This window comes from Sminthopsis crassicaudata, chromosome 2 (assembly GCF_048593235.1).
Source record: "Sminthopsis crassicaudata isolate SCR6 chromosome 2, ASM4859323v1, whole genome shotgun sequence".
Taxonomy (NCBI): Eukaryota; Metazoa; Chordata; class Mammalia; order Dasyuromorphia; family Dasyuridae; genus Sminthopsis; species Sminthopsis crassicaudata.
The window spans coordinates 191,575,430-191,587,599 of NC_133618.1; the positions used below are offsets into that span (position 1 = coordinate 191,575,430).

Consider the following 12,170-nt stretch of genomic DNA (forward strand, 5'->3'; position numbering starts at 1 on the left):
CTTGGTTTTCAAAATATGCATCAACAATATATTTATTTGCTTCCTGTTCTCAAATATCAGATTATCAAAATTCTTTATCTTCATATTTTTTCCTTAATTACTGAAAGTCCCTACATAGGCCAAATGACTGAACAAAGGTTAATCTGGGCCTAAGCAATTCTTTTGAAAATCACTAGCAAAATATTTCTTTTTAGTTTGCCTTTGTTTCATTGCTTTTTTAAAGAATTCATTAGGGGCAGCTAGGTGGCGCAGTGGATACAGTACCAGCCCTGAATTCAGGAGCACCCGAGTTCAAATCTGTTCTCAGACACTTAGCACTTCCTAGCTGTGTGGGCTAGTCACTTAACCCCAGAAAAAGAGAAAAACAAAAAACAAACAAAAAGAATTCATTAGAAATAAACTTTTCACAAAATGAGAAGTGATTTGGCATTGTAGACTGAGGTCTAGGCTTGGAGTTAGATATGTCTGGATTCAAGTGTGGTCCCTAATTGTTTAACTATTGATTTAGGTAACCCTTTAAGCTAATATATCCCCAAGCCCTGGAAGTAGAAATAAACTCAACAAGGCCTCAGCATTAAAGCTGAGGTCTAATCATACTTATTTTTTTAAATTTTCATGCACTCTCCCTTGCCATTGTCTTTCCTAAAATCCTGTATGTTTCCCCAAAACAAATATAATTCTCCAAATGTGGTTAGACCAGGGCAGAGAACAACAAACTTATCATGACCTACTGGACTTCATTTAATTTTACCAATATGGGCATAAGACAGAGTTATAGAAGAGAATATAATATTTAATGTCTGACATAGGTTAAAAGTGGGAATATAAGTCAATAAACTTTTATTATTATTATTATTGGCTTCAAAGTCGTGGTCCTGATGATCAACACCATTGACTCTGATATTAATCAGGGTCAAGATAATCTTTTTAAAAATTATGAGAAATCTCTGGGTGAGCATCAAGCAGAGAGGACATAATAGAGTGTAAATAGAGTCTAAAGGGAACTTACACTTTATTTTCTTCTTGTCATATTGATCAATTAGCATTATTTTCTATCTATCCACTCCAATTAAAAAGACAAGTTATAGTAATCTGCAGGTTAATTCTTATCATGGGTGAGTGATACTAATTTTACTAGTGGTTGACAGAAAGATGAATATAACTGACCACATAATGCAATTCAGACTTAGAAGGCACATAAATATCCATCCAGTATAATTTGTGCCTTGAAAAAAAATCTCTCTACAACCTCTAATAAATGCTTATCCAGATTTTACTGAATGGAAAGACATAAAATGGAAGGGATCATCTAATATCTACCAAGGTATTCCATTCCACCTGGAGAAAGTTTCTTGTAGAAATGAGATTTTACTCTAATTAAGCCAGAGAAGGCAGGATACATAAATGAAGAAGACAACTAGTAAGTATCTGAGGTCAAATTTGAACTTATAATATGAGTCTTCCTGGGCTATCTAACTACTGTATCACCTTATAAGTGCTTATTGGCAGACTGACCACCTGAATCACAAAGTATGTTACAGGGAGAAAAGTATAAGAAGGTGTAAAAGACAGGAAAAGATAACTAAAGGCTTTAAAAACCAAACAGAGGATTTTAGAGTGACCATGGAATTAATATGGAGCTACTAAAATTTATTGAATGGGCTTGGAGGAATCAATATTTTAATATAACCTTAAAATAATTAAGCATATATTAAGTGCTACTTATAGAAGATACTGCCAGATACTTGGGACAAAAAGGCAAAAATGAAATAGTCACTAAGAACAAAAGTGTTTATATACTACTGGAGAAAAACCACATGTATATGGAAAGTAAATGCAAAATACATTCTAAAGAAATACAAAATAATATAGTGAATTATTTGGGGGAAATAGAACACTGTGGGGAATAAGATCTTTTTTTAAAAGGAAGAATTAGCTGAGTCTTGAGGGAAGCTAGAGATTCCAGTAAATGAATATTAAGACACAAAATTTCTGTAGGAAGAAAAGGACTCAGAGAATATAATACTGAAGAGGTTAGTTTGGCTGCAACATGGTGCATGGAGGCAAGTAATGTGCAATAAGTCAAAAAGAGTTGAAGCTACTAGAGGGAAAACTTTAAATTCTAAACAAAGCAGTTTATTTTATTTTTAAATTTTTATCCAAGAGACATTTAGAAGCTAATATAATTTTTAGCAGAGAAGTGAAATAGTCAATCCTATATTTTAGAATTGCTGGTTAGCAGTTATGTGGTGTACAGATTCAGATAGCACACTTAGAAATCTAGCCAAGAAGAATACTGTAATAGTATCTGTATGATTAGCAAGAAAGTGATAAATAAAATGTATTGTCAATAGTAGACAGTTGTTGGGATATGGGGAATATCATACAATAGAATCAACAATGAATTTGAAGCAAACTGCATCCTACTTAAATAATGAAGTGATATTACTACTAAACATATATGCACCAAGTGATATAGCATCCACATTCCTAGAAGAGAAGAGAAGAGAGCTGCAAGAAGAATTAGACAGAAGAATGATAGAAGTAGGGGATCTCAACCTTGTTCTTTCAGAACTAGATAAATAAAAAAATTAAGAAAGAAGATAAGGAGGTAAATAGAATCCTAGAAAAGTTAGAGATGATAGACATTTGGATAGAATGAAGACAAAAATAAATATACTTCTTTCTTGGCACTACATGGAACTTATACAAAAACTGAGCATGTATTAGGGCATAATCAACATCAAATACAGAAAGACAGAAATAGTAAATGCATTTTTCCCAGAACATGATGCAATAAAAATTACTTTCAATAAAAGGCCAGGGGAAATTAGACCAAAAATTAATTGGAAACTAAATAATCTAATCCTAATGAATGAGTGGGTGAAACAACAAGCCATAGACACAATCAATAATTTCAATCAAGAAAATGAAAACAATGAAACAACAAAATTTATGGGATTTATGGAATGCAGCCAAAGTAATTATTAAGGGAAATTTTATATCTCTAGATGCTCACTTTCATAAAATAGAAAAAGAGAAGATCAATGAATTGGGCTCACAATTAAAAAACTTAGAAAAAGAACAAATTAAAAACCCCCAATTAAATACCAAATTTGAAATTCTGAAAGTAAAAGGGGATATTAATAGAATTCAAAATAAGAACTATTGAATTAACAAATAAAACTAAGAGTTGGTTTTATGAAAAAAGCAAAATAGTTTATCTGATTAGAAAAAAGCAAAGAAGAAAATCCAATTGTTAGTCTCAAAAATGAAAAGGGAGAACTTTCCACCAAAGAAGAGAAAATTAGAGCAGTAATTAGGAATTATTTTGCCCAACTATATATTAATAAATTTGCTAATCTAAGTGAAATGGAGGAATAACCATAAAAATTAAGATTGCCCAGATTAAAAGAAGATAAATAAATTACTTAAAAGTCCCATTTTAAAAAAAGAATTAGAACAAGGTATTAATCAGCTCCTTCAGCTTCCTAAGCAAATCTCCAATGACAGATGAATTTACATGTGAATTCTACCAAACATTTAAAAAACAATTAATTCCAATACTATGCAAATTATTGAAAAAATAGAGAAAGAAGGAGGTTTACCAAATTCCTTTTAAGACACAAATATGGTGCTGATATGTAGACCAGATAGAGGGAAAACAGGAAAAGAAAATTATAGACCAATTTCCTTAATGAATATTGATACAAAAATTTTAAATGCAATATTAGGAATGAGATTACAGAAAGTCATCCCTAGGAAGGATTTTTTATTAAGCTTTTTTTTTTTTATTTTCAAAATCTATTCAAAGATAATTTTTCAACATTAACCCATGTAAAATCTTGTGTTCCAAATTGTCCTCTCCTTCCCTCTACCCCCTCTGCTAAATGTCAAATAAACCAAAACATGTCAAACATATTGAAATATATATTAAATACAATATATGTATATATTTTTATACAATATCCTTACTTTGCAAGAAAAGTCAGATCAAAAAGAAAAAAATGAAAAAGAAAACAAAATGCAAGAAAACAACAAAAAAAGAATGAAAATGCTATGATGTGATACACAATCAGTTCCCACAGTCCTCTTTCTGGGTGTAAATGGCTCTCTTCATCACAAGATCATTGGAACTAGCCTCAATCATCTCAATGTTGCAAAGAGCCACATTCATCAGAATGGATCATTGTATAGTCTTGTTACCACGTACAATGATCTCCTGGCTCTACTCATTTCACTTTGCATCAGTTCACGTATGTCTCTCCAGGCCTCTCTAAAATAATCCTCCTGATCATTTCTTATAGAACAATAATATTCCAAAACATTCATATGCCAGAACATATTCGGCCGTTCTCCAATCTATGGGCATCCAATCAGTTTCCAGTTTCTAGCCACTACAAAAGAGCTGCTACACACATTTTTGAGCATGTGGCTCTCTTTCCCTCCTTTAAGATCTCTTTGGGATATAATTCCAGTAGAAACACTACTGGATCAAAGGATATGCACAATTTGATAACTTTTTGAGCATAGTTCCAAATTACTCTGCAGAATGTCTGGATCCATTCATAGTTCCACCAATAATATATTAGTGTCCCACTTCTCCCATATCCCCTCCAACATTCATCATTATTTTTTCCTGTCATCTTAGACAATCTGAGAGGTATGTAGTGGCAGCTCATAATTGTCTTAATTTGAATTTCTCTGATCAATAGTGATTTAGAGCACCTTTCCATATGACTAGAAATGACTTTAATTTCTTCATCTGAAAATTGTTCATATCCTTTGACCATTTATCAATTGGAGAATGACCAAGGGGACCTAGGGGAATGCATGGCTGGTTCTATATTAGAAAAATTATTAGCATAATTGACTATATCAATAATCAAACCAATAAAAATCATATGACTTACTCTATAGAAGCAGAAAAAGCATTTGATAAAATCCAACACCCATTTCTATTAAAAACACTAAAGAGTATAGGAATAAATGGAGTATTCTTTAAAATGATCACTAGCATCTATTTAAAATCATCATCAAGTATCATATATAATGGGGACAAAATAAAGCCATTCCCAATAAGAAAAGGGGTGAAACAAGGTTGCCCATTATCACCATATTATTAAGTATTGAATTAGAAATTGTCAATAAGACAATTGACAGGACAAATGCTCAATAAGAGAAGAAAAAGAGAAAAGGAATTAGATAATGAGGAAACCAAATTATCACTTTTTGCAGAAGATTTGTTGTTATACTTAGAGAATGGTAGAGAATCAACTAGAAAAACTACTAGAAACAATTCACAACTTTATCAATGTTGCAGGATTCAAAATAAATCCACATAAACCATCTGCATTTTTATATATTACCAACAAAGTCCAATATCAAGAGATATAAATTGAAATTCTATTTTAAAGTAATTTTCATTAATATAAAATATTAGGGAGTCTCCCTGCCAAGTCAAAGCCAGGAACTATATGAACACAACTGCAAAACACTTTCCACACAAATAAAGTCAGATTTTTAATCAATTGGAAAAATATCAAATGCCCATGGGTAGGCCAAGCCAACATAATAAAAATGACAATACTACCTAAATTAATCTACTTATTCAGTGCCAAACCAATCAAACTAACAAATTATTCTACAGATCTAGAAAAATAATAACAAGTTCATCTGGAGGAACTAAAGCTCAAGAATTTCAAGGGAATTAATGAAAGAAATACAAATGAAGGTGGTCTAGCTGTGTGAGCCCTAAAACTATATTATAAACAGCAGTCATCAAAACCATTTGGTATTGGCTAACAGGCAATTGGTTGAATAGGTTAGGTTCACAGGACAAAACACTCAATGATTATCTCAATCTAGTGTTTGACAAACCCAAAGATCTCAGCTTTTGGAATAAAAACACACTAACAAAAACTGTTGGAAGAATCACATATGGCAGGAACTAAGCATGGACCCACACTTAACACTATACCAAGATAAGGTTGAAATGAGTTGTGATTTAGAAATAAAAAAGATATTATAAGTCAATTAGAATAATAACAAAGAATAGTTTACCTCTCAGATCTATGGAGAAGGAAGGATTTTGTGGTCAAATAAGAACTGGAGTTGATTATTGAACACAAAATAGATAATTTTGATTATATTGAGTTAAAAAGTTTTTGCACAGACAAAATTAATGCAGACAAGATTAGAAGAAAAGCAATAGCCTGGGAAAAAAATTTACAATCAAAAGTTGTGATAAAGACCTTATTTCTAAAACATAGAAAACTGACCCAAATTTATAAGAATTCTAGCTATGCTCCAGTTGATAAATAGTCAAAGCACATGAATAGACAATTTTCAGATGAAATTAAACTATTTCTAGCCATATGAAAATGCTCTCTAAATCAGTATTGATCAGAGGAATGCAAATTAAGATAACTCTGAAGTAGCACTACACATCTCTTAGTTTGGCTAAGATGACAGAAAAGATAATAATAAATGTTGGAGGAAATGTGGGAAAAGTAGGACACTAATAAATTGTTGGTGAAGTTGTGAAGTGATGCAGCCCTTCTAAAGAGCAATTTGGACATATGCCCAAAGGATTATTAAAATGTTTAACATATATTGCATTTTCCATTCAGGGAAAGAGGAGGGAAGGGAGAAGAAATGGAAGACATGATTTTGCAAGGGTTAATGTTGAAAAATTATCGATGCATATGTTTTAAAAATAAACAGTTTTGTCTGCCACGCCTCACGGTCGTCATGGAGGCGATCTATACAGAGGAGCTCCCCAAAGAAGAGGAGGAAGAAGAGCAAGAACAGTTGTTGAAGCGACATTGGAAGGAGAAGAAGGAGCTGCAGGCCAAAATTCAAAGTATGAAAAATGCTGTTCCCAAGAATGACAAAAAGAGGAGGAAACAATTGATTGAGGATGTTGCTAAATTGGAAGGAGAAATGGAGCAGAGACACAAAGAAGAACTGGAGCATTTGAAGCTGACTTCACATGCAAAGAATAAGATAGACTCTGTTGTTGTTAACATTTCAAGTTTGGATATTGAGAATCAACAGCCTCGGATATCAAAAGCACAGAAGAGGCGGGAGAAAAAAGCCGCGTTGGAGAAGGAAAGAGAAGAAAGGATAGCAGAAGCTGAAATTGAAAACTTATCTGGAGCCAGACATCTAGAAAATCAAAAACTTGCACGAATTTTGGCAGCTAGGCATTTAGAGATTAAACAGATTCCATCATATGTCCATTGTATGTACCGAGCTATTGAAGACCAGCTGAAGGAACAGGATTGCCCCCTGACTGTAGCTACCTTAAGAAGTCAAACTGCTGAATATATGCAAAACCATGTAGAAGACTTCCTGCCATTCTTAACGAATCCTAATACAGGATATATATATATATATATATATATATATATATATATATATATATATATATATATATATATATATATATATACTTCAGAAGAGTTTGGAAAGTACTGTGATGATATTGTAAACACAGCTGCTTGGGGAGGTCAGCTTGAGCTAAGGGCTCTGTCTCATATTTTGCCAACACCAATAGAAGTAATACAAGCAGATTCTCCTCCTATTGTAGTTGGCAAAGAGTATTCAAACAAGCCTTTAACATTTGTATATATGAGACATGCGTATGGATTAGGAGAACATTATAATTCTGTGAAACAACTGATGGACACAGCTACTGAAAATGTTAGCTAGTTGGTAAAATTTGTAACAATTATTTATTGGTCTGTGCAGCATGCCAATGTGGCCATTCATAGCAAACCCTGGATTGTTCCAAAGGAATTCAGTCTTTTATTTTTAAATTTTTTTTCCTCTTTCTTCTTCCTTCTTCCTTCTTCCTCTTCCTCCTCCTCCTCCTCCTCCTCCTCCTCCTCCTCCTCCTCCTCCTCCTCCTCCTCCTCCTCCTCCTCCTCCTCCTCCTCCTCCTCCTCCTCCTCCTCCTCCTCCTCCTTCTTCTTCTTCTTCTTCTTCTTCTTCTTCTTCTTCTTCTTCTTCTTCTTCTTCTTCTTCTTCTTCTCTCTCTCTCTTTCTCTCTCTCTTTTTTCTTTTTTTTTTTTTTTTGTTAAAGCTATTAATGGATTTTGAACACACAAAAAATAAACTCTAGTCCCTATTTAGTGGCATTTTAAAAACTTGTTTTGGTTGCATCATGTGAAAGCAACATAGGCAGAACAGTTTAGGGCAAAGCCTTCAAATATTGCTATTTATTGTATCTTAATAGATTTCCTACAACCTACATTGGTATAAATTTAAAATAGTCATATTTTTAAATGTAAGTAAAAAAAATCTTTTAGTGTCTTTCAATGTAACTCTTGAAATTGTGAATACTCAGCAATTATTTGCTGATAATGAGTTCTAATACTCTTTTTCAGATAAGAGTGAATGCTTATTGCCTGGGTATTATTGATAGAATGATTTGAATTTTCTCCACAATATTATTTTTATAAGATTAAGGTACTGCTTAGTGCATGTTTGAGTAATTAAGGATTTCATAGTATTTATACAGGTGCAAATCACTTGGTTAAGATAAGTGGGTAAGACAAAGTCAAGAACATCTAACAGTTTATGCCTAAAATATGATACTTGATTTAAAAAAAAAATGTATGTAATTACTGAACTTCTCCCTCCCCACTCCCAAATAAGCTTTTAAATTTATACATCCTAATTCACTAGATATTTATTGCTATTTTTAAAGATTTAGACTCTAGAATTAATACTATATACTTGTGATTATCTAAAACTTCAGATTATACATGTACTTTATATATTGCTTTACCCTTGAATTGCCAGCTGTTGTCAAAGCTGACTCCCCAACTTCTTCCTCCAAAACTCCTCAGTTTGGTTTGCTTTTTCTGCAAAAAAATTGAGCTTCCCTACATTTGCTTGCTATTTCATCATTCTATCCTGTTTATTTCTTAAGAGAAATATTATCTGTTTCTGTTTTCCTTCTGTATAAAATAAGGAAGAGACTAGGTCTCATGATCAAAATGTCTGAATTCATCCATGTTCACATCAAACTTTTCACTTTGTCTTTTTTTTTAAGCTTGCTTTTCTTAATCATTTCTGTCTCCAGAGTTAAAAAAAAAAGTCCTAATTTTTTGTGATATTTTATTGTACTATGTAAAGCTTTCTATTAATGGAGCATTTGAGAATTGGTTATAATTTAGGTATGGATAAAATGTAAAATTATGGGTTGAGAACCCATGGCTGTATGATATGCAATATGTTTAGGTGTAAATGATGGGTCTCTTGTTTCTCAGAGGGCAGCAAAAGAGTATCCATACTTAGATGGTGCTCCTAACTCATATATGTAAATGCATGTAATTTACTCTACAAAAAAAATGCAAATAACTTTTGTTCGGTATATTTTTTGGAAGAGTAAATACAAATACAGTATCAATATCAGGTTAAAAAGCTTTGTGTATATTTGCCCAACATGCAGATCTTTTTTTGTAGATAACTAAAGTTTATATGATCTAAATTAAGTGCTTTTTGGGTTAAAAAATATACAAAAGAATGGAATTCTCAAGTATTAATGCTTTTGACCCATTTTAAGTAATCTCTTAACTTTTAAACAATAATATATGAATTTGATATCATGAAGTATGACAGGCAAAGTAGGTTATCCACATAGGTTTAAAAGTAATTTTTCATTTGGTAGCTATCATTTTTATCATGAGCTAAATATTGTCTTGTTCATGGGATTATAAAAAAGTAGACATGAACAAGAAGATTTCTATTGGGAGTTTTTTCTTTTATAGAATTTGTATTCTGATTCAACTTTATTTACTGTCATTTAAGTATTAACCTAAAATCAGAGTTTAAATAATGGCAGATGTTGATTAAGTACAGCATATGCTAATTTAGGTTTTGTATGATATAAAACCTGTTCTAATTGGAGTTTCACAGGATTTCCTTTGTCTTTAACTTGGAACAAAAAGGGATATGTCAGAGTTCTGGAATATGTCTTTGTCCAAATATTTTATCCACTTTATTATGTTTAACACTTGTATAAAGCAAAAGAATGTGTTTAATTATCATGAGCAATATAGTTTTGCTCATATTATGAAGCTTGCCAAAAGAATAATAAAAGATGAATGAATCAAAAAAAATAAACATCTTTAATAAACAATAACAACAACAACAACAACAACAATGAATTTGAAATTGTAAACCCAGTTTTATGGAAAGTGAGAATGTCAAGTGAAGTATGGAAGTTAGGAGCAAATGTATGTTTAGGAACACAATGAATTATTTTTTGGTTTGGATTGTTTGAATTTGATTTAATTTGAATTGAAATTAGTTTGTTTGAAAAGTCCATAGAATTTTGTACATTGAGAGGTATCTGACAGAGACATAGAAACTAATAGCTAGAGAGATATAAAGGGAATTTATGCATATTTGAAGATAGCTACCTTAACATAAGATGTGATCTCAAGAGAAATGATGAAATCTCCAAAAATGAGAGGGTCAAGAAGAGGGAAGTTGGCCACAAATTGTGATCCTACAAAAGTTAGTGGGGAGTAATCTAAGATTTTGGAAGAGAATCAAGAGAAATGTATATCAAGAGAAACCATTGAAAAACTGACTCAAAAAGAAAAATGTGAATCAAAAGGATCAAATAATGATGAGAAATCAAAAGGATAAGGAATAACAAAAGCCTATAGGTAATGGAAATTAAGGATCATTAGTGATGTAGAAAGAATCACTTTTAGTTATGTGATAGGGTCAGAAATTTGACTATAAATGTGAAGTACATAAGGGATAAATAAAGTCAATCAAAGTAGAAAGCTTTTTTTTCTATGACTTTGGCTATCAATGGGAAGAGAGCAAGGGAAACAAAGTTTGATGAGATGAATTTTAAAAATATTTAAATTCCCTATTTTTCTCTTTGGTAAAACAGCTCAACTTGACATCATCTTCTCTTTAATTCTATGTTCATTATCATTACCATATAGAAGATTTTACTTTCAGCCTTGAACTATTCTTAACTTCCACTATCTTCACTTTTATTCTGTTTCTATTGAAGAATGTCATCTTCCAGATCTATATAATAATAATAGAACTCATTTCTAGAAGTTTCAGTGGCATGTAAATTGTAACCAAGCTGGCTTTTTTAGCTATCTCATTTTATAGATCAAGAAAATAAGATTCAGATAGAATATTTGGCTTGCTCAAAGATATCTAGGTAGTAAATGGAAGAATGCCTTTAAAACCTTATTATAGATTTGGGTATTCTTTCCACTAGACCATACTTGTTTCTAATTGCTTTTCCTCATATGAGCCCTGAGAATTAGGTGATACAAAAACATAGCTTAATGTTTTATACTGCGCATACTCTTCCCAACCCATTCACCCAGGGATGGAAAATGTTACTGAGTATTTGCTTTGTTCCTCTATATTGAATCTGCAGCATATATTATTGTCAGTGACCCTTGGAGACAAAGGAAGAGCTAAGCAATTCTGTAGTCAGGTTTCAGAGTAGCTCACAGTGCATCTCGAATATATATACAAATATTTGGGATACACTGACATATTAAGAAGGTGGTGGCAAAGTATATAGAGTGTTGAGCTGGTAATCATGAAGACCTAAGCCCAAATTCAGCCTCTGATACTTATTTAATAAGTTCATGGCTTAGGGCAAGTAATTTAATATTTCTCTGAGTTTCTTTGTTTTTAAAATAAGGAAATAATAATAGGGATAATTAAAAGGTTGTTGTAAGAACTAAATGAGATAATAATATTTGAAAAATGTGTTTAGCAGGCTTATTGGCACACAGTAAGCACTTTATAAATGTTTATTCTTTTCCCTTTTCCTCCTCTATGCTCCAAACTGATTTTTTCGGAGTAGAAGTAAAGAAACTTTAAAACCTAAAGCTGTATATGAATGTAAGTGATTCAAGGTTATTTCAAGTGTATCATGGATTGCATAGAATGGGAGAGGTCTAGCTACTCTTTTTTTTTTTTTTTTTTCTAAGAAGACAGAACAGGAAAGGAGCTTAATCTATATGCTAAGGATTTAAGTCAGAAATTCCCGTTTTCTCAAAAGAATATTGGATTGGTTACTGTTAGACCTCCTTTGGAGGTCTTTGTAATGTCCTGGCTTGAGTCAGGGGATATTGACTGGATTTATATTTCAGTAATCATTC

The 12,170-nt window shown here is 32.0% G+C and overlaps 1 pseudogene; it reads left to right on the plus strand.

The window, feature by feature from the left end:
• The first annotated feature begins 6,739 nt into the window (after positions 1-6,739).
• LOC141553344 (deubiquitinase OTUD6B pseudogene) lies at positions 6,740-7,782 on the plus strand (annotated as a pseudogene).
• Positions 7,783-12,170: the final 4,388 nt, after the last annotated feature.